Below are 23,807 nucleotides of genomic sequence, written 5' to 3' on the forward strand. Positions count from 1 at the left end.
CCAATGAATTACTACCTCTTCATTATTTAGTGTATTTGTACCCTTGAGTGGATCGATTGTAATTTATTACCCTTATGAGTCAATTATTATTTTCCATACACCACTGGATGTGTTCTAAACTGACAAATATTTACCATATTACAAGTTGAAAGGTACTTCTTGTTACTTTGTTAGATTTCCCAAACAAAAAGATAATGACCCAACCTCAGTTCAGCCATTCCAGCCTAACCCTACCCAGGAACCAAAAGCAAATTGCTAGCAATTTTTGTAGAACTTCATATAATAGATGCTTAGCATTTAAGTTGATGTTGCTAACCCATACTATTTTAAGGAAATGCTATTTTTTACAAACTGAAGTAGCTGGTAATTAATTGATTTAGCAAAATTAGAATTAAAAATATTTGATCTTTGAGGTCTAATTTCTAGACACTCTGTATCTCATACCCTATGGTATCACAGTGCTTTCATAGTCGAAAGAAATTCAGATCATGAATTGTTATAGATATTTGTATAAAAAATGTTTTGAAAATTGATACTTGTATAGCGCACTACTCACCCGCAAGGGTCTCAAGGCGCTTGTACGAATACCGCTCTGGAACCCATCCTGGCTTTCCCTGTGAGGCGTCCACTTCTGGGCACCCCCAAGGTGGAGGCCAGGCATCCTTAGCGTTGTGGGGGCCGTTGTGGAGATTGAGCAAGCTATTGCCCAGAGTTGCAGAGTGGGACTCCATGATTGGAATAGGCACCGAGGCGAGAATGATCAGGTCCGTGGAATTTGTGAGCCCAAGACCCGGCGAGGAATTGAACCCTGGTCCCGGGCTAGACCTCTGCATCAGGGTCTGCTGCTCTAATCATTGAGCCACACTGTATAGCACTGTATTGCCATTAATATGACATTGTACCATTGCCAGGAACTTTGATACCTTCAGACAAAGCTCTGGAGGATTTTCAGACTGAAATCTGTTTTTCAGTTTGAATTAGATCATCATTAGTGGGGATGTGGTTCATATGATGCTTTAGAGTAACTTTGTATATTTATCGTAGTGGTTAGTGTTTGACGTGTGTGGCTGGAGGCCTTTACCAATTTGTGTTTGTGCCACCAAGATGGATTAATATGTTTATTGCCCAGCATGTAGTATGTGTACGAAATAACAGTACGGATTTTGTTGTTGTCCATTAGTACGGTGCTAGCCCCTTTTTAGGTTTCGCTGGGGAACGGAGCCTTTAGGCTCCGCCTCCAGAGAAATCTCTTGATTGCAGTAGTGACTCTGGAATACGCCCCCCTGTCCCATTGGCTAGCTCCATAAATGGAGCCTAGCCATTGGACGAGGGGCCTGTCCGTCAATGCCGGAGCAGACACGGGGGCGTTCCCGAGATTCTTTGGCTTTTGCCGACGTCACGCGACGTCAGGCGAAAGCCGGGAACGCCCCCGAATCTGTTCCGGCATTGCCGGCACCTCCCTTGCTGCTCGGGACGGGTCTCCTTATTATGCCCAGGTCTGCAGGTGAGTGACCTTCCCCCTCCCTCCCTTTCTCCCCCTCCCTCCCTCCCTTACTGCTCGATCCCCGCCCGGGGGTTTCTTCAGCCGGCCGGCCAATCCTAGCGCGGCCGGCCGGAAGTGCCTGCCCCCCCGCCGCCCGGGGGAAGAAGGAAGACGGCGGCCCACAAGAAGTATGGCGGCCCACGCGGGGCTCCCGTGGCCTGCCTGGAGGGAGCCCCGGAAGAAGCGGAGGACGTTGCCGGTCTCCCATGCTGAAGAGGGAGACCGGATTGCCGCTGTCGCAAGGAGCCATAGCGCTGTTATGTAGTCCTTCTTTTATGCCATTGCCCGGGGTCGTTTGCTCTCCCCTGAGAGCTTCCTACACTTAGAGCCGTTCACTATAGACCAATCGATGTACTTGTTCATTCGTCCACCGTTGGCGTCCAATGGCTGCGCGCGTTGCTGAGCAGCCGTCCCTGCTAGCCGCACCCTGCAGTCTGGGCGGGGCGGTGTAAGATCAGAGGGGCGGGGTATGCTCGGGATCAGTGAGAGGCAGAGACGCAGCATCCCAGGCAGGGAGCCCCCGAAGACGGGCAGGTGTTGCCGAGTAGGACAGCTGCAGCCCCGCGCCTCCGCCCACGGTGAGTGCTGTGTTGCTCGGGTGTTCACGCCGCCCTGGGCCCTGCATGCTCACGGAGGACGCTGCTGGTGCCGTCGTTCCCTGGTGTGCATGGGGAGGCGGCACCCGCTGCAGACACTGCGCCTTGTGCATTTTTACGGGGATGCTCCGCTCTGGACTGGGCTCCCAATGCGCAAGCAGTGGCAAACGTGGGAGTGCCTCAGTCAAACCTTTTCCCTCCTTGGATGTGCGACGTGGGAGTGCGTTTGTCAAACCGTTCATCCCTGAATGTGTCTGCACTGCCTGTTCAAAAAATCTTTGACCATATGAAAGAAACATGCCTCAGCTGGGCTTTCAAGCCTGCCTTCTAAGTCTAACAGGCCTGCTTATCTAAAGTACCCTTCTGTACCAGTTCACTTGCCTCTTCATAGGACCGTTTGCTATGCATATCTGCTTGTCAGACCTCCTGTAAGCAGGCCTGCTTATTTACTAACGTGGGCTTCTGTATATGTCCTCTTACCTGATGCCTATGAATCTTCCTGACTAATCTGCCCTTATGTGCATGTGAAATACGCATGCGAGTGCGCTCCAGAACAGATGTGTTCAGTAGTGTCGCGTTCCAGAACAGATGTGCATAGTAATGTCGTGTTCAGATGTTCACAGTAGTGTCGGGCGTGCCTTCGTGCGCCTGTCGATGTGATCAGTGGGTTGACAACATCCTGTGGATGTGATCTGTCATACACGCATGTGGGCGTGTCTGTCCAGCCCACCTATGTGGACCTTTAGCTGTCAAATGGCCTTGTACCAGTGTTTATCTGTCAGATCTGCGCCTGAGAAATTTACCGTTACATTTTTGATAAAGCCGCCTCTTTCAGGTATGCCTGCATTTTCCAGTCAAAATCTCCTAAAGCACCCGATGAATTTCCCTGTTGATTTCTCCAACATGCCTAGGAGAGTCTTGAACGAGAATATGTATTTACAGCAGCATAAAACATCGACGAAATGATATTTGCCATAAGGGTAACCGTCGGTGGAATACCAGCTTGCTGTTTTCCGTTATTTCCTTCCACATTTGCCTTCATTTATTTATTTGTCGCTATATTCGGTTCTCGGTTTGTAGGCGAATGGAATCCCATAAGGACGGCGAGCTGGAATATGCGCCTCTCGGGGCGATTACCACTTTGATGTGACTTGTTTGTTTATGGAGAGGCGCATCCCGCCCACCTGCTGCGGTGACGTGTGCACATCTGCCTTTCCCCACGTCATATTTACATCCTGTTTTCTTTAAGCAGCCCAGCATACTTTCTGTAAAACTGCAAGTGCACCCCCTGTGCATACTAGCAAATATCGAGTATCTTGGTTAGTTGCTCTTTTCTACTGGAAACTGAAGCACCCTGAAAGCCACCAGTGTTTAAGCGCACACTGCTGGAACATTTGTGTGCACAGCTTGCTTCTACGCCTTGGCATGCTGTTGCTGCCTGTATAATTTGCATATCATTAGTATGGGCACGAGTCACTGCAACAGATAAAACATCTTTACACTCATGTCTTACAATGGCTGGAACGCCTCATCCAGCTACAGTAAATCAGCCCCTTTGATGTCAGCCAGGGATCCTGGGATGGCATTCGAGCTTGAGCTTGTGACCTGGTAACCATAGAGACATTAACCCATTGGAATTATTTTGTCCTATGCTTTTCATGCACGGAGGACGTTAAACGGAAAAAAACGTTGTTCCTAATTCTTAGCGGCATCAAAGCAGACTTTGCTCCAGACCTTGTACTAAGTGGTGAAAAAATGATTTCTATGTGCGCTCTAAATATTTTCTTCAGTATTCCTTTTCTTTGAAAAAGAACAAGCGATATGTGGTTGAATGAATAATACAGTCTGACTTAGTTTGCACCAGTCATTCTTTTTTTTTAATTAAATCTTTTTAATATGCAGTTTCAGTTTGGGGTTTCTACTTCAAACTGTACTTGGATTTAAAAGGAACCTGTCTTGTATTGATTAATACATCATATGATTTTAAACCTTCACCGTTTTGTGCAACAGGCAATACACTATTACCTTGCTTCATCAAAGAAACCTATAATGATTTTGTATGAGTTACCTCCTCTCTTTCATCACTTCTCCCTTACCCTCCCTCTATTTCATGCTAGAGGCTTCATGCGAGCCTCAGCTGGTGAAACTCTGCTTCTGTGCCACCCCTGACCTCTGTGTGGGGCTCTTTGCATGTGTGTGGGGCTCTTTGCATGTGTGTGGGGCTCTTTGCGTGTGTGTGGGGCTCTTTGCGTGTGTTTGGGGCTCTTTGCGTGTGTGTGGGGCTCTTTGCGTGTGTGTGTGTGGGGGGGGCTCTTGCGTGTGTGTGGGGGCTCTTGCGTATGTGTGTGGGGGGCTCTTGCGTGTGTGTGTTTGTGTGGGGGGCTCTTGCGTGTGTGTGTGGGGGGCTCGTGTATGTGTGTGTGGGGGGCTCGTGTATGTGTGTGTGGGGGGCTCTTGTGTGGTGTGTGTGGGGGGCTCTTGTGTGTGTGTGTGTGGGGGGCTCTTGTGTGGGTGTGTGTGTGCAAATGCAATACGTCTTGCATTTGCGACAGAGTAAGCTATTGGCATTGTAAATGAGAATGCCATTTATTTATCTGTTTTCAAAACCAACACATAAATAAAAAGTTTGTCATTTACAATGCCAATAGCTCAAACTTTTCCGAAGGCGAAACCGTTGCATTGTAAATGCTTGTTATAGGGACAGGCAAGAGGAATTAAACAAGTCATAAAAATACAGTTGAGTTTTAGCCACAGAACCAGAACACTGAACACCCAGGGGGAAAACACTGCTTGAAGACCTTCGGTGACTAATTTAATTGGTGAATCAGGTTTTTGACCTGCGTGCATTCTATTCTGGAATAGCAATCATTAAAAAGTTTTAATAGATACCTTTTAATTCCTAATTTTTTTAATAATGTTAATCACCTTTACTATTATTCTATTATTCTATTAAAATTATTTATACAGCGCACTATCACCATCGGTTTCTTGGCGCTCTTGATAAAGATTGCGGTGATCCAGGAAGGGGATTAGTCATATGCCGCTTGAAAGAGCAGAGTTTTTAGGAGAGTACGAAAGCTATCGTACTTTGGGCAGAGACGAAGAGAGAGGGGTAGGGAGTTCCAGGTGGCGGGAGCCAAGACAGAGAAGCTCAGGCCACCGTGCCTTTTTCTTTTAAATCTGGGGACCTCAAGGAGATTCAAAGATGCTGAGCGAAGAGCTCTGGCAGGAATATGACAGGACAAGGCTGATGAGATGAACCTAGGAGCTGCGTCCTCGAGGGCCCTAAAGGTGGTACATGCCAGTTTGAAGATGCAGCGTTTTGAGACAGGGAGCCAATGCAGACTACGGAGTAGGGGGGTGACGTGCTGGTGTTTGGGCTGGCAGAAAATTAGGCGGGCAGCTTGATTCTGCACCAACTGAAGTCGATGGAGGTGACATGCAGGAATTCCTGCGTACAAGATGTTGGCGTAGTCAAGCCTGGAGGTGATGAGCGCAATGACAACCTGGGTCAGGGCTTCTTTAAGAAACCTGCTGATCTTGCGAATTCGCCTGAGGTGGAAGAAGCAGGCAGAAGTTACCGCGTTGATGTGGGGTCTCATTGAAAGATCTTGGGAGATGATCACCCCCAGGCTTTTGACGGAGCTCACAGGAGTGGGTGCCGTCCCCAGAGATGTAGGCCAGAAGGAGGCATTCCATGGGTGATTGGGGCCACCCACCAAGACGAGCTCGGTCTTGGTGGGGTTTAACTTTAAGTGGCTGTGATACATCCACTCTGCTATGGTTAGCATGGTGGACTGGAAGTTGGTGCGGGAAGAGGGGAGGGAATCGACAGGGAAAATTAGCTGCAGATCATCGGCATAATTATAAATTGTGACCGGGAAGTTGCGGAGGATGGCTAGCAGTGGTTGGAGATATAAATTAAAAAGAAGAGGGGATAGTGCCGAGCCTTGTGGGACACCACAGTGAAGGGGAGTGTAGGGTGCGGAGAAAGTGGAGAGGTGGACGGACTGTGAGCGCTGGTGGAGGAAGGATTTGAGCCAGTCAAGGGCCACTCCTTGGATGGCGGCATTGGAGACACGGTCGATCAAGATGGTGTGATCGACCGTGTCGAATGCCGCCGGGAGATCCAATAGGACAAGGGCTTGAGCGATGTTTTTGTCAGCTCCTTTACATGAGTAAACAGTAGGAGCTGGTATTGCTTTAGATCCTAATACCCTTACATGGGCAGAAACAAACCTCAAAATCGAGAAAAATTCTCCTTCCAGTTTTTCCAAGGAGGGCGCTCATTGCGCTTTTTATAGCAGGCACCGCATCTGCATTCAGTTAAATTGGGGCAAAGCCAAAACATATTAGGTAAGGTAGTGTTTAGTAATGCAAGTGCCCCTAAGCCTTCCAGTCTCCACGTTAGCCTCACTGGCTATATTGGAAGTTGTCACTCTCGTCTCTGTAGGTGCAAAAGTAACAATGTATTCAGTATAATTTACCAAAACTATAGCTGTTGTAGAATATTAAAAAAAATCAAGAAATGTGTGAGTATATTATTTTGATTCTAAAACATCTATATCACAAGAAGAATCTTAAGTAACAGCTTTATAAATTACAAATATATAATCGCCTGCAAGGCAGACCACTCATCATTTTCACAATGGGACTGTATGTTAGCAAAACATTAACAGTTTCCTTATGCAGCAGGCCTACAGACTGGAACAGGTCATTAGAAGAGTTATTAGTGACACATTTAGATTTCTGATTCAAACCAATGTGTGTTGATGGGTGAACTTAGTGTCAATGAGGAAATTACTCTGAATTACTTTTGATTTCTGTGCTCAATTTTGAATCCTGGCTGAATTTATTTTAGGGTTCTTTTGTTCATTGGTTATAAGTATGATACATATATATTTATTTATTCCGAACCTTCGGGTTACAGTTAAACCTTGTTAATTTTTCCGGTATTGGACACGTTGCAGCACCACTTTGGCAAAATCGAAATCCGACCACCCACGTCATTTACTACATTCAATCCATTAATTGTGATAATATTATTAACTCCATCATAAAATTGTTTTCTATCACCTCTATTCATCCATTGGTCTGTTCATATGCCATTCACATTTTTCTTCCACCTATCCTAGACTACTGCAAGGAGAAATGAGTCGGCTCTCTTCACTGTGAGCGACAACATTTTCATTTTGCCCTTCAACATGTCTGCCTAAAACGTAGCACGATTTCTGCTTGTGGTTCATGTTTTGTATTTTGTTCTTGCAATGGTTAATTTAGCTTATTTTTTTGTTCAAACTTGCTGCAACCTTTAAGTGCCATTTTTTTATATTTTATTACTTTTATACTCTTAATGTATATTGCATATGTTTGTAGAACTAAAAAAAATACATAAATAAGAATCGGAGACTTGCAAGTCCCGACCAGTTGCCTTTTCTAATGCTGGAGAAGTGTGGCTCACTGGTTAGAGGAGGCATACCCTGAAGCAGAGGTCAGGGTCAGGGTTCAATTCCCGACGCGGCAGGGTCTTGAGCCCAATTGTCCACGGACTCGATAATTCTTGCTTCGTTGCCCACTCTAATCACGGGTTCACACTCTCCAACTCTGGGCATTAGCTTGCTTAATCTCCACAACGGCCCCCGCGGCGGGATGCCTGGCTTTCACCTTGGGGATGCCCAGTACGGGTTATCTCACAGGGAAAAGCCAGGACGGGTTCCCAAGGCAAGCGCCGAGATTCCCTAGGGTAAGTTGTGCGCTATTTAAGAACGCACATACATACATACATACATACATACATACATAAATACATACATGTTATATAGCGTAAATACTGTAACATGTAGTTGGTTGCTCACCTTACATTCCGAGTGCAATAATTCCAATGTTTTATTGATTGTATTTTTGGTCTAAAGTGAACTTTATCTAGTAATAGCGTTTCTTTCATTGATTCATTTTTTGTACTATTTCCAACAGTAGGTTGCTAAATGCATTATTCCCTCTGCTACGGATCTGACGCTTGATGACCGATGTTCTGAGATATTGTGACCAGAAAGAGTCTACAAATCTAATTTTCCTTCTCCACTTCGTTTCAGCTCAGAGGCGAAGATCTTGCCTATGTATATGGGGAATACAACTTTCAAAATTTTACAGTGCCAGACACAAGCCCACATCGTTGTAATTTAAAGATACTGTAAGTAAAGAAAATCAAACACGTTTGTGCAATAGTGTATAGAGTTAGATGTTTGGAAATTAAAGTGTTTTGTGGTTCAGAAAATAATTAGATCATACTTTTGAATTCGCAAAGATCAAAAGATGGACCATTTATCTTTTAAAAGTTCTTTGATAGACTCTTGGAAAAAAGCTTTCTTATTTTAGGTTTAAAGTATTTTATTAAGGCATAAAAAACACGGGGAGGGGAGCAGGAGGTCAGGCAAACATACAATACAAGAAGCAAAACGTTGCAGCGAGTCAGAAGAAGAAGAGGGAGGCAGGGTGCCCCAGAGGGTAACAAGGCAAAAAACATAAGGCAGTAAGGCACTGTAAACAACCCCCCGTAGGCCCCCACTCCCTAGGCAAGGCCAAGCCAGAATAGCACTCTGCGACACAGCAAAAGAGAAGCATACCATACCACCAGCCCCTCGACCCCAGAAAAGGAGAAGAAAGAAAAGCAAGGAGGAAAGAAAAGAAAACAACACCCCAACATCCCCGTCCGAAAAGCAGCATTAGAAGCATATAACCCCACTTCCCACCCCCAGCCCCCGGTCCCCAATCCGCACAATCACTCCGCCGCTGGCGCCGGCGTTGTCAGCCTAAGGAGGCGCAAGTACCGTGGGCACGTTAGCTCGCGAAATTCCGTGGACAGTAGTGCCAAAAAGGGATGCCAGAGCTCCTCAAACTGGTCAACATTCCCAGCCACCGTTAGCGATATCTTCTCCATACCCAGTACCTGCCAGAGCCTATGCAACCAACCAGTGATAGAGGGGGCAGTGGGGGTGCGCCAAAGGACAAGTATGTTCTGAACGGCTGAGCCCAGCGCAATCGCAATCTGCCTGCCCCTGCGGGATTTCAGCGGGTACATCAAGTCATTGGGGAGGCCAAGCAAGACATACGCGGGGAAGCGCGGGAGCTCAATCTCAAAATGCCTATCCACCTCATCTAAGACTTCCTTCCAGTAGGCCGACAGCACCGGGCACTCCCAGAGAATGTGCGTGAGGGTGCCCTCCTGTCCGCAGCCGCGCCAACAACCCTTATCGCCTAGTTTGCGCATCTCGTAGAGCCGCTCCGGGGTGTAGTACCAATAGGTGGACACTTTAGTGAAGGTTTCCGTCAGCCCAGTGTGGTACGCAGAGTGCCTCGCCCGATACGCAATCTTGTCCCATTCCTTGTGGCTCAGGGTCCTGCCCAGTTCCCTGTGCCAGCGCTCCCTCCCTGGGTTATGGTAGTGAAACGGCGGGGGTTGGAGAAATTTATATAAATCAGTGATGAGTTTGGCATCCGAGGCCCGGGTCACCAACCATCGCTCATAGGGCGTAATTGTACGGGCGGCGACGTCACGCACTGAGGGTTGAAGAGCCCAGTGGCGGACTTGCATGTAACGCAGTCTGTCCCCCTCCGTCAGGCCAAACTCCTGCCGGAGCTGCTGGAAGGGGAGCACGCCCTCCGGCCCGTAGATCTGGAAAAGCGCTCTACATCCCGCACTCACCCAGTGGGAAAAGGCCCCCGGCTCCAGGCCCGGAGTGAAGTCCGGGTTGCCAGCGATGGGAGAGAACGGCGACGGAAAAGTGGTGAGCTCCCGTAGCTCACACACCGCGTCCCACACTCTTAGCGGGACCCGGGTGATAAAGGAGCGTAGAGATTAGGCGGGCGGTGAACGCGCCGTAGGAACGGGACCTCCTGGAGGGTACGGCCCGCAACTGCCTGGTCTTGAAAGAGCCAGTGTTTGTCCGATTCCCACCGGCTCCACTCCACCAGGTACCGGAGCTGCGCCGCCTGAAAGTACTTCCGGAGGTCCGGGACCCCGAGACCTCCCGCCTCCGGGGCAAGCATGGAGAGGACCCGCTTCATCCGAGGCTTACGGCCTTGCCACACAAAGCGGGAGATGTCTGCCTGCGCCTGCCGTATCCAGCCCACGGGGGGCTGAAGAGGTAGAGCGCGGAAAAGATACAGGATCTGGGGCAGTATCGTCATCTTCACCGCCGCAATACGGCCCAGCCACGAGAGTAGGCCCTTGTTCCATCGGCCGAGTTCCTCCTTTATCTTTTTGCCTAGAGAGGAATAGTTAGCTGCGACCATGGCAGGCAGGGTGGGAGCAAGCAAAATGCCCAAGTAAGGCACCGTGGAGGAGGACCACTGCAAAGGGAAGAGACTTTGAAGGTCCCGTCTGGTGTCGGCAGAGAGCGACACATCCAGTGCAGCCGACTTAGTCATGTTCATTTTAAAGCCCGCAACGCGGGCAAAAGCGTTCAGCTCCTGGACGCAGGCAGGGAGCGACCGCCTGGGGTCATCTAGGGTCAACAAGACATCGTCCGCGTATAGGCTGACAGTGTGTGTGTATTGCCCCATCTTCACCCCAATAGCGTCCGGGTTGTCGCGGATCCTCTGCGCAAACGGCTCCATATAAAGGGCGAAGAGGAGCGGCGAGAGAGGGCAACCCTGTCTCGTGCCGCGCCCAATGGTGAAGCTGCTGGAGCTGTGTCCATTGACACGCACTGACGCCGACGGTCTCCTATAGCAGTTAAAGACCATAGTGCGGAACTTCTCGCCGATCCCTAGTTTCCCAAGGACCAGCTCGAGGTATGGCCAATGAACCCTATCAAAGGCCTTCTCCGCGTCGACCGATAGCAGCATCCGCTCCCCCGGGACGCGTGAGGCCTTTTCCAGGACGTGCATCACTCTCTTCGTGTTGTCGACCGTCTGCCTACCGGGTACAAAACCGGCCTGATCTGCCTCCACCAAACCTGGTAAGTGTAGACCCAGTCTGGCCGCCAAGATTCCGGTGTAAAGCTTGAGGTCCACATTTAGGAGCGAAATGGGCCGGTACGAGCCGCACAAGGTCCGGTCCTTCCCCGGCTTGGGGATAACCGACACAGTCGCCGAGAGGAGGTCCGGTGGGATGGCGCCCGGTTCGGAGAAGGAGTTGAACAAGCGAGCCAGGAGAGGAGCGACAGTGGGACAGAAGGTCTTGTAGAACAAGGCCGTGTAGCCATCCGGGCCCGGGGCTTTGCCATGCTTCAGCCGTGCGATCGCGGAGATGACCTCCTCCACGTGAATGTCCCTCTCTAGGTGGTCCGCCTGGGAGGGGTCCAAGACCGGGAGGGTCACGGATTCCAGATAGGCCTCAGCCTCTCCCGGTGGGGAAGATTCTGAAGCGTACAGTGCCTCGTAAAAGGATCGAAAGGTATCTGCCACCTCCGCGTCACCGGAAACCGGGATCCCATCCACTCCCACCAGCTCCTTCACCACATTGCGTTGCTGCGCAACCCTAAGCCTATGGGCCAGGAGCTTACCGCACCTGTCTCCGCCAGTGTAAAAGGCATGTTTCAGGCGCAGCGCTGCGTACTCCGCTCGATCTAGATCCAACGCAGAGAGGAGTTTTCGTGCCGCCTTCAGTTGCTTCCAAACCCGAGGTGCCCCCGTTCGGCGGTAGACCTGCTCAAGCTCCCTAACCTGCGCCGTCAGTTCTTCCCTCTTGCGCTGGCGTTCCTTATTTTCAGCCGAGGAAATGGAGATAAACTCTCCCCTGACGACTGTTTTCAAAGCCGCCCACTGTGTAGCCAGGGACGTGTCAGAGTTGTTATTGTGGGTCAGGTAGTCCTGGATGACCTCCTCCACTCGTTTCACCACCGATTTCTTATGGAGAAGCGTGTCCCGAAGCCGCCACATCCCTCTCGAGGGGGGGGGCGCCGGCCACGCAAAAACTCCGGAGACCGGCGCATGATCGGACAGAGACAAGACCCCGATGTCCGCCGCCGTGGCGGCCGAGCGAAGTGGGCCGCTCACCAAAAGATAATCCAACCGCGAATAAGTGCGGTGTGCGTGGGAAAAGTAGGAGTAGTCCCTATCGGTGGGATGCATGGTGCGCCAGAGGTCATGCAGGTCCATCTCTGCAATCTGGTCCCGCACCGCTTTAGAAAGCTCCCCTGTCTGCGGAAAACGCTGGGCAGACCTATCTAGAGTGGAGTCGAAGACCATATTCAGGTCTCCCCCCAGGATGACATGGCGATCGGGCGAGGCAGTAACGTCCACCAACACCGAGTCCAGGAAACGATCCTGGTGATCGTTTGGGCTGTAAACCGAACCAACCGTAAAGGCAACACCTCCTAAGCGCATGCGATACACTAGGAGCCTCCCCTTCTGCTCGGCATGTTTATACAGCACCTCCCCCCTAAAGGAGCTGGCTAGAAGAATGGCCACCCCAGCGGTCTTAGTCGCAGCAGAGGAAAAAAGTTGAGTGGGGAACTTGGCAGAGCGCAACCTATGGCAATCTCTGGAGAGTAAATGGGTCTCCTGCAGGAGGCAAATATCCGCCTGCGACCCCTCCAATAGGGAGAGGATCGCCCTACGCTTTACGGGGTTATTCAGACCCTTGACATTAAGGGTCACTACTCTCAGGGGTGGCATCGCCTCCAGGAAAACAGCGCGCTATGCAGCAGGCGGGGGATCAGCGGAGGGGGCGCGCGGGGCAGGGGCGCAGGGAAGGCCAGAGGCGGCATCGTACTCGTTCGGACAGCTTCGGACGGGACCCCCCCCACAACAAACCAACAATGAAACCCCCCCAAAAACCATTGATGGCAACCGGCCAAAACAAAAAGCAAAAAACAACACCCCATAGTCTCAGTCTAGCCCAAATGGGCGAGTCTGCAGAAAACAGTCAAGTGGACGTCCAGCCACACACCACCCCCCCCCCCCCCGCCCCCCCAACCCCCAGCCCAGCATCGTGAAAGCTAAGAGCCTCTCCCCCCGGAGAAAAATTAGGCCGTCAAGGCCACACCAGTAGATTCAGGCAAGTTCCTGGCCGCAGTCCTCAGGGCCTCCGCCATGTCAGCTCTGATGGTGGGCGAGTCCGGGCGACTCACTGGCGCTGACGATGGGCGCCTTCTCGACCTCCGTCGGCCCCGCCGCTCGGGGCGCCTCCATGCGGGTGTAGCCCCGTCCTCCTCCGTAGCAGTAAGACCCAGCACCCCGCAGACATCTTGTAAGGAGCGCAGTTGATGCAGTACCCCATTCCATCGAAAGATAAGACGGAAGGGGTGACCCCAGGAGTAGGCTGTCTCGTGCTCTCGCAGAAAGTCCGTAGCGATGCGGAAAGACCTGCGCTTTTGCAGTGTGATGGCAGACAGGTCCTGATAGAGCGCCACAGGTCTCTCGCGGAAGGTCAATGGTTGCTTCCTACGGGCCTCAGTCATGATGCGCTCCTTTAGAGGGAAATCCGGCAAGAATGCCAGGATATCAGGCGGGGGTGCTGATGACTGGCGCTGGCGGCCCACCCTGTGTGCCCTGTCGATGCGGATGGGGAAATCCGCTCCCTCCTCCAAGATGTCACGGAACAGGTCCTGCAGATAAGCCACTAGGTCCACACCTTCATCGGCGGATGGAACACCCCGGACCCGGATGTTGTTCCTCCTGGACCTGTTCTCGAGGTCCTCCGAGTGGGCCTGGAGCGCGACACATTGCTCCCGGAGGCGGAGGACGTCCTGTTGGAGATGGGTTATCTCCTCATCACGGCGTTGAGCCGCCGTCTCCACAGTATCGACCCGTTCGCCCAGGCCCTCGACTTCCCTGCGCACCTCCCGGACCTCTCCAGCCACTTCGGTCTTAAGAGTCTGAAATTCCTCCTTGAGGGAGGTGAATAAGTCCTCCATGAAGGACCGCGTGACCGGCGGCTCGCCCGCAGTTGCGTCCGTTGATGCCCGGGAGGCCCCCGGGGACGGCTGCGTCCTGTCGCGTAGTTGCTGGGACCTGCCGAGCATTTCCGGCAAGGTGCGATCACCCCGTGCCGCGCCACGTCTTCCAGTCATCTTGGGGCCCGGCAAAGCCCAGGATTAGTTGCTGTAGGCGAGCGCCACCGCTCGCGGGCACCAGATGTGAGGCCGTCGCCGAGGACAAGGATAGTGCGTCACAGGCGACAAAATGGCGGTCCGGGCATGGGCAAGACGGCCCTCGGGCCAGCAGGGCAGGCAGCAATGTCCGAAGAGTAGGCCTCCCGTCTCGCGTTCCCAGGGAGGGCAGTAGATGAGCTGGCGCCAGAACGAGTCGAGGCTCCCGTGTGAGAAGGGCGCGGGCAGGGGCCACCGGGCTCAGCCACACAAAGACAAGATGGCGGGAAGGTGGGACCCAAGAAGGCAGCCCGGGCCAGCAAGTCCGTGGGCAACTCTCAAATGATAACGGGTCCGGAAAGTGCGAAACCGGTGCCTCCTCCCATCACCAGTCGATTGCCCGGCTCGGGCACTGCTCGAACTCCGCCATCCAGCGCCTCCGGGCGCGGAGTTCGCAAGGCGTCGCCCCTCGAGACCCCGGGTAGTGGGGGGATCGCCGGTACAGGGCTAAAGTCCGTCGCCCAGCAATGGTGCTTGCCACCAGAGCACCGCCAGGAAGCCACCTCGCTCCGCGGAGTCCTTCTAGTCCGCTCCTTCGGGATCTCCGGCGTTCCGCTTTTCAGCACTCGGGCCAGCCAAGGCGCGCGGACAGCGCCGCACTACGCTCCGCCTCCAGGCTCCTCTCCTCGGGGCGACCCGGGCTCTAGTCCTCGGAGCGATCTCCGAATAAACTTTTCGGGAACTTCCCCCGGGGCTCCAGAAGTCAAAGTGGCACCAAAATGTGCCCCAGGAACTCCGGCACAGTTCTCTCACCCGCAGTGCAGCCGCGGGGGGAGAGAGGCGCAGGAATCGGGGCTCAAGCTGAGCCGGGCCGGAGGAGCTACGGGAGGAAGCGTCCGCTCACCCCGCCATCTTGGCCACGCCCCCCAAGCTTTCTTATTTTAAGGTTGTTGTGCTCTTGAATTTCTTCAAAATGTTTTTTCGGTGCTGTGACTTTATTCTTTGTACACTGCTGCGGGCTCCTAATAGCATGACGATTAAGAATTATATCTGAATAAGCTACACACTCCATGGAAATATGTAAATTCCTGAGTTATGAATTAAGTCTTTCATTTCTGTACATTTTAAAATATTGTATTCATAGCCGCATTCTTAGTACATTGGAAATACCATGCAGTTTCATGATTTTACCCAATCTGTTTGTGCTTCAGAAAAACATAGTTCCCTTCACCAGCAGATTAACATATATCAACTGCAAAAAGGTACTTTACAAATGTATTAATCAGCCCTTTTATTTTGTGCTCAACTCTTGAGATAATAACAAATATCCATTCAATTAAATAATAAACTAGCCTTCCACCTGCTAACCTTGAATTCTATTGCTCAGCTTATATTCGGTCACAATCACCATGACCATGTCACAGCTGCTATAAATCTCTACGTGGGTTTCCAGGTGACATCAGGCTTAGTTCAAGGCACTACACATGGAACAATACAAACTATCAAATGTCTGTGTTTATAATTTTATTTATATTAAGAAGTTTCAGAAAGCGCTTCCATGTTACCAAATGGCCACTTGACAGAGCTATAAGAGTAAGATAAACCAAGAAACAACAAATAACGGTAGAAGGAAAGTGGTCAGTGCTGAGTGGCATGAAGAATAGAGAATATATGGAGGAGCATATCATCAGACTGTAGACGCAGATTGAAAGCAGTGTATGAAAATAGTTTTAAGTGAAGGAGGTTCAGAAGGGGGGGTGAGGTTGTCTATGAATAAGGTTTTCAAATCTTTCCTGAACTGGCAAGAGTCCTTTCGCTTTCTCAGCGTGGGTGGTAGTATATTGAAGTTACGTGGTGTCAGGACATGTTGATGGAGTTAGAAAGCGCTGAATGGTGTCAAAGTCCTTGTTAGATGTTATTGCAAAAGCCAATAGTTCAAGGTACTTGGGTAACCATTATGTAATGCTTTATGCTTATTGCATATTATTGTAAATTTAAGCCTGTATTGGATTGGAAACCAATGAAGATTCAGCAGAGCAGGTGTGTTGGGGGGGTCTAATTATTTAAGGTTAAGGCAGGTTCCTGCTGCTTTTTTGATTTCTGTATTGTATGAAAAGTTTGCCTAATTCCCAGCCTTAACTTGCCATCCTCTTGCATAAACTTTACAAAAAAAAGTGAGCAGGGAAAATGTGCCTTTTATATGCTCTTTAATTTGAGACAATACTACAGAAGTAATATGGAGCAATGGATATGCAAGTGCAGGCCGAGGCTGTTCCCTACAGTGCCCTGGAGACATGTCCAGAATAGTGACATCTGTAACCCTAGCCCTCTAGACAATGTGCTGCTATTTCATGCCTCATCTGAGGAATGGTTTTATATAAATTAATAATAGTAATCTTATGATTTTTTTACATTTAAAACCACAAACCAAGTATGGATCACACCACATAAATACCGGCTGTTGGATTAGAGTGTATATTTTATTTAGCCGTTAAAAACAATCTTGCATCACAAAAGCATTTCGAAGCGTAACAGCAGTAGACGACATTCCTTTACAAAATCACTAATTAAATAAATGATGTTTATGATAACCACCCAACAGAATCAAGGGCCAGTACATTATTTAGAAAATCAGGGATTCAAGATTCTAGTGGCTGGTCTAATGAGTTCTGCATTTATTAGGTCTGGCTTGACAGTGCAGCTTTCTATACTTATTGGTGCCAATACTTTAACTTGTGCAAGGAGTGGACTTTGGCTTCGCCTAAGTTCTCTATCTCTCTCACTTAATGCAAAGGTCTGTTTGTATGTATTGTTTCTTCTTCACTGTAATACACAATGAACTACTTTTTATGTAAAAATCAATCTTGTCATCACACAAGCAGTTCTTTTTGTTATTTTCTTTTGAATACACTAATCTTTTGGTATTCTCATCGTTAATTCTTTGTCCAGACTCGGTCATGTGCACACATTACAGCATTAAAGCGTGACTTGTTGGTTTTGCCAGTACTTGTTTAACTGGGTCTTATGTATTTAGCTGATTATTTGTATGAGGTTGGTCAGTGAGGAAACCAGCTGAGGTGAGTGCATATGTTTACTAGAGCCTGGTTTTAATTAACACAAATAACATAATGTTAAGCAAGTCAATTCAGCAGCAGCTGTATGAGTTTGTATGCTATAACATTTCATTCTTTTCTCCATGGCATGCCATGTTACTAGCGATGTTTAGAATCCGAGATGAATTTACTTGTTAAAATAGCTGTGGTGCATCATAGGAACTCTAGTTGGCCACTTGGAGAATGGGTGCTTTGGTCCAGCAGATGGAGTGTTAAAATATAAAATCTGATTCTCTTGTTTTTTGATTAAGCTATGCCTCATCCATTTTTCACCCCTGCCCTACTTCCAGCCCGGCTCTATCCTTGACACCGCATCTGTATAAACATGAGTAAAGAATCTAGATTGGGGCATTGTAGACTGTGTCTACATGCAGAGTCTGCGCAAAAGAACAGCTGGTATCTGTTCAGGGTTTTTCAGACAATGGTAAGGCATCAAGTAAAGTTTACTCAGATAGCATATGTTGTTGTGCAGCCTTAGGGTGCGACAATTGCACAAGACACCAAGGCTGTCGATTCTTACCGCTACCTCATTTGTGTGTTCTTCCCAAAGCTCTATTTACCTCTGGGCATCCCTTGTTTGTGATCTTTTGCTATAACAACCCATGTAACCATCGTTCGGTGTGCTTCCTCCTAGAGTATCTCTATGGTGCTTGTTGGATGAGCCCCCATTCATGAATACTAATAAAGGACCCTTGGTTTGTACTTCACTCCAGTGTTGATTCCTCCTTTCTTGTTAAGAACCTGTGGGCTAAGGGTGACCCTGCACCAGTGGGTTTTCCATAATCCGCTTCCACAGGAGCAAATGAATTACTAGCATATTTCTGTCAATAACTATAGATAGACATGTAGATATGAGTAATAGTGGGCCGGGGGCTAATTTAATGTATTAGTCTGTGTGTATGTGATCTTTGGAGATTACTTTACTGATATTCAGTGGGTTTCAATGACTGGTCTACTATACAGGTTGTTTCGAACGACGAATCAACAGGAGTGTAGTTATTGAGGCTCTAGCTTTGTTTTTCCAATGAGAAATGAATGCTTGTTCAACATAAGCAATGGAGTGATTTAAGTTGAATTTGTTCATTGGTGGGAAGCCAGGAAGTTGATAGCAAATGAGCGAGCTGTGATCCCGTCAATTTCTGGTGGAGACTCATCTCTCAGTCGTGTTCTATTGTACTTTCCTGTAACACAAAGCTCCTGGGTCGTAGAAACTAGTGAATGCGACAGTGCAAGTACAATGTTACCTATGATGCAATTATGAAGTGATCTGACAGAAGCTGGAGTCCTTGCCAGTGGCAGAACTAGAGAAGGGCTCCACGGGTGCCAAGCTCCCCCTTTGGCCTTTCTTTTTTGTTCATGGTGTGCCCACTGCTTAAGGATGGAGCAACAGACTTAACCTGCATGCTTGTATTAAATACATGCATTTAATTTTGCTAGTGAAGTCTCTCTTGATGCCTAAAGCTCTCCACTTAGCCTCTTTCTGAGTAACAATTGTGTTTTTAGCAGATTTTACCAGCATCCCTAGGTGTTCACTGAGGTGATGGCAGAGGTTGCAGCACATCTGCAGAAGTCAGGGTTTCCAGTCTTTCTCTACCTGGATGACTGGCTGTTGAAGATGGAATTGCCCCTGGCAATTGTCTCCCACTTCCAGACAACGGTGGACATTCTGCATTTGCTGACGTTTACTATCAGCATGCTTAAGTCAAACCTGACTCCCTCTCAGAGGCTCCCTTTCATCTGAGCTATTTCAGATATAGTGCACTTTTGGGCTTATCCTCCAGGGCAGAAAATCCAGGATATGTGGTCTATTATTCTGATGTTTCAGCCTCTGTCCTAGATTGTGGTGAGACTAACTCTGAGGCTGCTGGATCTCGTGGCCTCCTGAATCCTTCTGGTAAAAAATGCCCGTTCCAGTGGACACAGCATCGGGGGAATCTCTCTGACCTGCTCCAGATATCGGAAGGCACTGCAAAAGATCTGTAGTGGTGCTTACGAACCGCGTTTGGGTCAGAGGCAGACATATCTCCATTCCCCATCCAGAGCTCACAGCAGTGACCGATGCATCACTTCTGGGTTCAGACATCCATCTGGGAGAGAGGTAGAGATAAGAGGACTCCAGTCTCCACAGAATCTCAGCTCCACATCAGTCTATTGGAACTGAGAGCGATTTGCCTGGCATTGAAAGCCTTTCTTCCTTTCATCAAAGAAAGGTTGGTTCACGTGTTCACTGGCAACACCATCACCATATAGTATTGCATCCCTGTATCAAGATCCCTGGACATTGCTGTGGAACATAAGGGCTGTTCCTGGTGGTTTATCATCTGGTGGGCTCTTTGAATGCCAGAGCAGACTAACTCAGCCGTCAATGCCTCGGGGATCACAAATGGCATCTCCATTGAGAGGCGGTGCAAAGTTTCTTCAGAGACTGGGGAAAACGTTGGTTAGCTCTATTTGCTATCTCCAGAGACATGAATTGTCAGCACTTCTGCATTCTGGAGTTTCCAAGGCAGCTCTCATTCTGAGATATATGCGTCGCGGGTTTAGCTTGGGACTCCTGTATGACTTTTACACCAATACCACTCCTGCCCAGATTTCTCAAAAAGATTAGGAATGGCCAGGCCGTAGTCATCTTAGTGTCTCCGGACTAGGCACGGAGAGTCTAATATCCCAAACTCATGAGCTTCTGTCCTACTATCAGGCTGTCCCTTCAGGAGAATTGCCTATCGCAGCAACAGGGCAGGACCCTGCACCCAAAGCAGCATCTACATGCGTGGAGATTGAGTGGTGACAGATGAGGGTATTTGGCCCACCTCCTGAAGTATGTGAAGTCATCCTAGCAGCCAAGTGTCCCTCCACAAAAATGCGTTATGCCTGCAGATGTGACAAATTTGTGGCTTGGTGTGTTGCCAGATTAGCTGATCCTCTGTATATACTCTTGTGTGAAGTCCTTTTGTTTGCCTTTTTCCCTTACCAGACAAGTCCTTGCCTTGGGCACAATTGAAGGGTATCTTTCGCACATTTCAGCCATCCTGCACTCAAACATTTTATGTATATATGCCACTGTAGTTATCTTTCAGATGCTCTTTTCATTAAAAAGGCTTATTTTATATTTATCTGGAACTTTGGCTCCTGTGGTTTAATTTGCACCACATTTAACACTCTTACCTGACTCAGCTAAGGTCTGGCATGCCGTTTTTTGTGCACTTCCATGCAAGTAAAAAGCTAAAAAAAACGAGGCCCAAAAAATAAGTGCTTTTCGATTGATCTACCATAGGAAAATTGAGATTACTATTGGTAATATCAGTTTTGAAAGGGGCTGTTAAAAAGTGGGGGGCATAACATTGTTAATTCGCTAATACCTTTCACACTTTATTGTGGTATTGTGCAAAATTTGCAGAAGCTTTGAAGGATTCATTTTCTATTGATTTCATGTTTTCTTAAGGAGCACGAAATAAATGTTTCATTTGCTTGTAAATTTGGGGTTGTATAATGAATGCATTAAATGTGGCTGGCAGTTAGCAAGTAGAAAGTGAGGGTGTTTCAGGTTTCATGCAGATCCAGGTGAGAGAGTGGTTCAAAATGTTTTGGTTTTCTAATACCTTTGGCAAAGTTTGGTGAATTTTCTTGAAATGTTGGCAGCGACTTAGCACATTAAGCCTTCCTTTGGTATTTCCAGGTATTTTGCAGATCCATCAAGGGAGTCCTTTTGGAAAAGGGGTTGAAAAGAGTGTTTATTTGCAAATAACAATGGCATTGTTTGAAGAATCTGACGAAAATATTGGAACATCTTTGAAGGACTTGTTTTAGATTGGTGTGCCAAATTTTATGCCAATCCACCTGTGAGAGAGTTTAATACAATTTGTATTTGTTTATAACTTTAGCACTGTTTTCTCAATCGGCATCAAATGAGGTTTCAGGCCATTAGCAAGTTACTGATCCAGTAGGGAAAGGCAAATTTAAAACCGAGTTCAGAAAAAAGTCCTGAAATGTGCCAGTTAGGGTGTGCACAATACATAATATAACTTGTGCCTCCACCATGCTCAGTACAAACAAAAGGATGTGTACAAGGGGCAGTACATGGTGAGGGTGCTAGTTATATGCATTGTGCTTTGCACACAATAAGTGGCAAATTTCAGGTTTTTTTTGTTCTTTGAGATATATATATATATATATATATATATATATATATATATATATATATATATATATATATATATATATATATATATATATATATATATATATATATATACACACACACACACACATATATACACACCGCTGGTACCAAAACATGCTTCCACCATTGGTCATTCCTATGCCTAGAAGTCATCAGATAGGGACAAGTGTCGGAGAGGTGAATCAACAATGTGATGTGCACATTCATGCCAGTAGAAGGTTGTCTGCAAGAAAGCGAGATCGCTAGTAAAGTAAGAAAAGCTTGACCTACAAACCTATTTTCTGTGGTTAGTTACAGTAAATCTGAGGTTCAGCCATGATGAGAATTCTGATAAAATTATTGTGTTTACAAAAAGCTTTTGCAGGATTGTGCTTTAGAACTGAGCTACTTTTCTGTAGAATTTTTTACAATATTGGAATAACCCATTGTTGCACCGTAGCTCGTTCTTTGATATCAGTTCATAGGAGCAATCCATGGCAATAAAACATGTATTCTCCACCGCTGCCAATAGATCCTCTCCTGACTGTTGCTTTGGTGTGAGGGTGAGAGGTGTTTGTGTTTAGGTGCCTTGACAGTAGGGTAAAGGATGTGTTTTTAAATTAATGTGTCTCATTAGATGGTTGTGGGAGTGAAGGGTGATGCCGGAGAGCTATCCTGAGGTCGTAGACATCTTCTTGTTCAGTACCTATTCTGCCTAGCAGATGCATGTGTGCGGTAGCCAGCGGGTAGAGGCACTTGCTGTTGGGTGCTCTTTTGTGATTTAGTTACATATTCAGACAGTGTTAGATGTGCAATTGGTGTCGTTTTTAGGCCCTTGTTGTAGACGTCCATGTATTAGAGCACATTTGATGATGTGTTTGGAATGTACGGTGTGTTTTGTTTAATGAGTACCGAAATGTGTTAAGCTAGGAGGTGTTTGGTTGCAGTGTTTGCTGTTGTGAAACGTTAACACCCATTTAAGTGGCATATCTGTGCATGCGTTAAATGGGTGAGTAAAGTTCTACACGGGTTAGAGGGCTGAGGTTGGAAGAGTTCAGCATTGGGAGCTCTCAGTCTGTGGGCGGTCCTAGAAACGTGTTTACAGGGAGCGCCACAAAGATATTCTTCCATGTTTGCGTGGCACTGGCGCACTCGTCATGCTGCTTGACTGCGCACGTTAGACCTGGAAGTAGACCAAGAAAAATAATGGTTCCACTTTTATTTTTCGATAAAACACAGAACACTATGGTGCAATGCTGGACTTGGTCACCCAGCCCAGGATAATAGACTTGTGTGGGTCATGACCAAGAATAAGAAGTGCCAACATCAAGTTTTTTTGTTGCTTTCTCGGCACGGATACTGGCCTCTCTCCCATCTGCCTTGCCTAGTTGGTTTATGAATGACTGTAAGAATGAATACGATGGATGACTGTAGAAGGGATGGAATACAGAGCCTTCACGGTGGCATGACGTATCTTCGGCTACGACTAGTGGTGCAAGAATGCAGTTTTTGTGTAGCTGTGGCAAAAGGACATGTTTGAGGAATTGTAAAATAAACTGCTATCGGCTTGTCAATGCGCGGATGTCGCCTCAAAGCATTTAATTCGTGTAGTCAGTATACCATCCCTACCCTTTTAAGGTCTGGGGTTAACAAGTACATACATTTAGTCAAATATACATAGTGAGGTTTTCGCTATCGATTTTAACCTATTGACCAGTTCAACCTGTGGTCGAAGTGGCCATACTTGTTTAATTGAAGAAAAACAGTTGTCTTACTTCTTGTGAAAAGGCAACCGTCCAAGGGGGACGGGTAATTGCAACAGTTGAAATGCTCCAGCTGAACAGTAAGGCAGGGAGTCCCTTCTGCTGTGAAACTGAGGGAGTGGCAGGCAACTTAACAAGCCGCCTTGCCAGGGTGCCTGATTGCCTGAAAGAAATGTAAATGTGCTCCACTGGTTAATATGTAATTGTAAAGGGTGGTTGGAAGCCGGAATTTCATTGATGGAATCCCTTCAAGCGCACAGGTTTATTCTTTTTAAGTTGTATTGCAAGGGAGTTAACAGCTGAGCTCTGAAGTGTGTGCTTTTAAAAGACAGTTATTAAAACCAATAGGTCTCGCCTATACAAGAACTATTGGCTACGCAATGTGTTTTAGCCATGTTGTACACCAGGGTGGCTGCTGTTCAGCATGCCTAAAAGTTAGTGGGATAACGGAAAGTGGAGTGTAGTAGAGTGAAGTGTTATGGAGTGGCATGGAGTAGAGTAGGGTATCTTGGAGTGTCGTGGAGGGAGTAAAGTGTCAGTGCAGTAGAGTGGTGTTGAGTGGAGTGGAGTAGAGGTTGTTGTGTACAGTGTTGTAGAG

The 23,807-nt window shown here is 48.0% G+C and overlaps 1 protein-coding gene across 5 annotated transcripts in view; it reads left to right on the plus strand.

Annotated features, from left to right (window-relative positions):
• The window catches only part of LOC147717179 (signal transducer and activator of transcription 5B), a 1,664,723-nt gene that overhangs the window by 208,009 nt on the left and 1,432,907 nt on the right, over positions 1-23,807 (plus strand). For all 5 annotated transcript variants that reach the window (XM_086924123.1, XM_086924125.1, XM_086924127.1 and 2 more), the window contains exon 2: positions 8,232-8,329. The gene's annotated coding sequence lies outside the window, so the exon portion shown is untranslated. The remainder of the gene's footprint in view (positions 1-8,231; positions 8,330-23,807) is intronic.

Source organism: Lissotriton vulgaris, chromosome 5, assembly GCF_964263255.1.
Source record: "Lissotriton vulgaris chromosome 5, aLisVul1.2, whole genome shotgun sequence".
NCBI classification, from domain to species: domain Eukaryota; kingdom Metazoa; phylum Chordata; class Amphibia; order Caudata; family Salamandridae; genus Lissotriton; species Lissotriton vulgaris.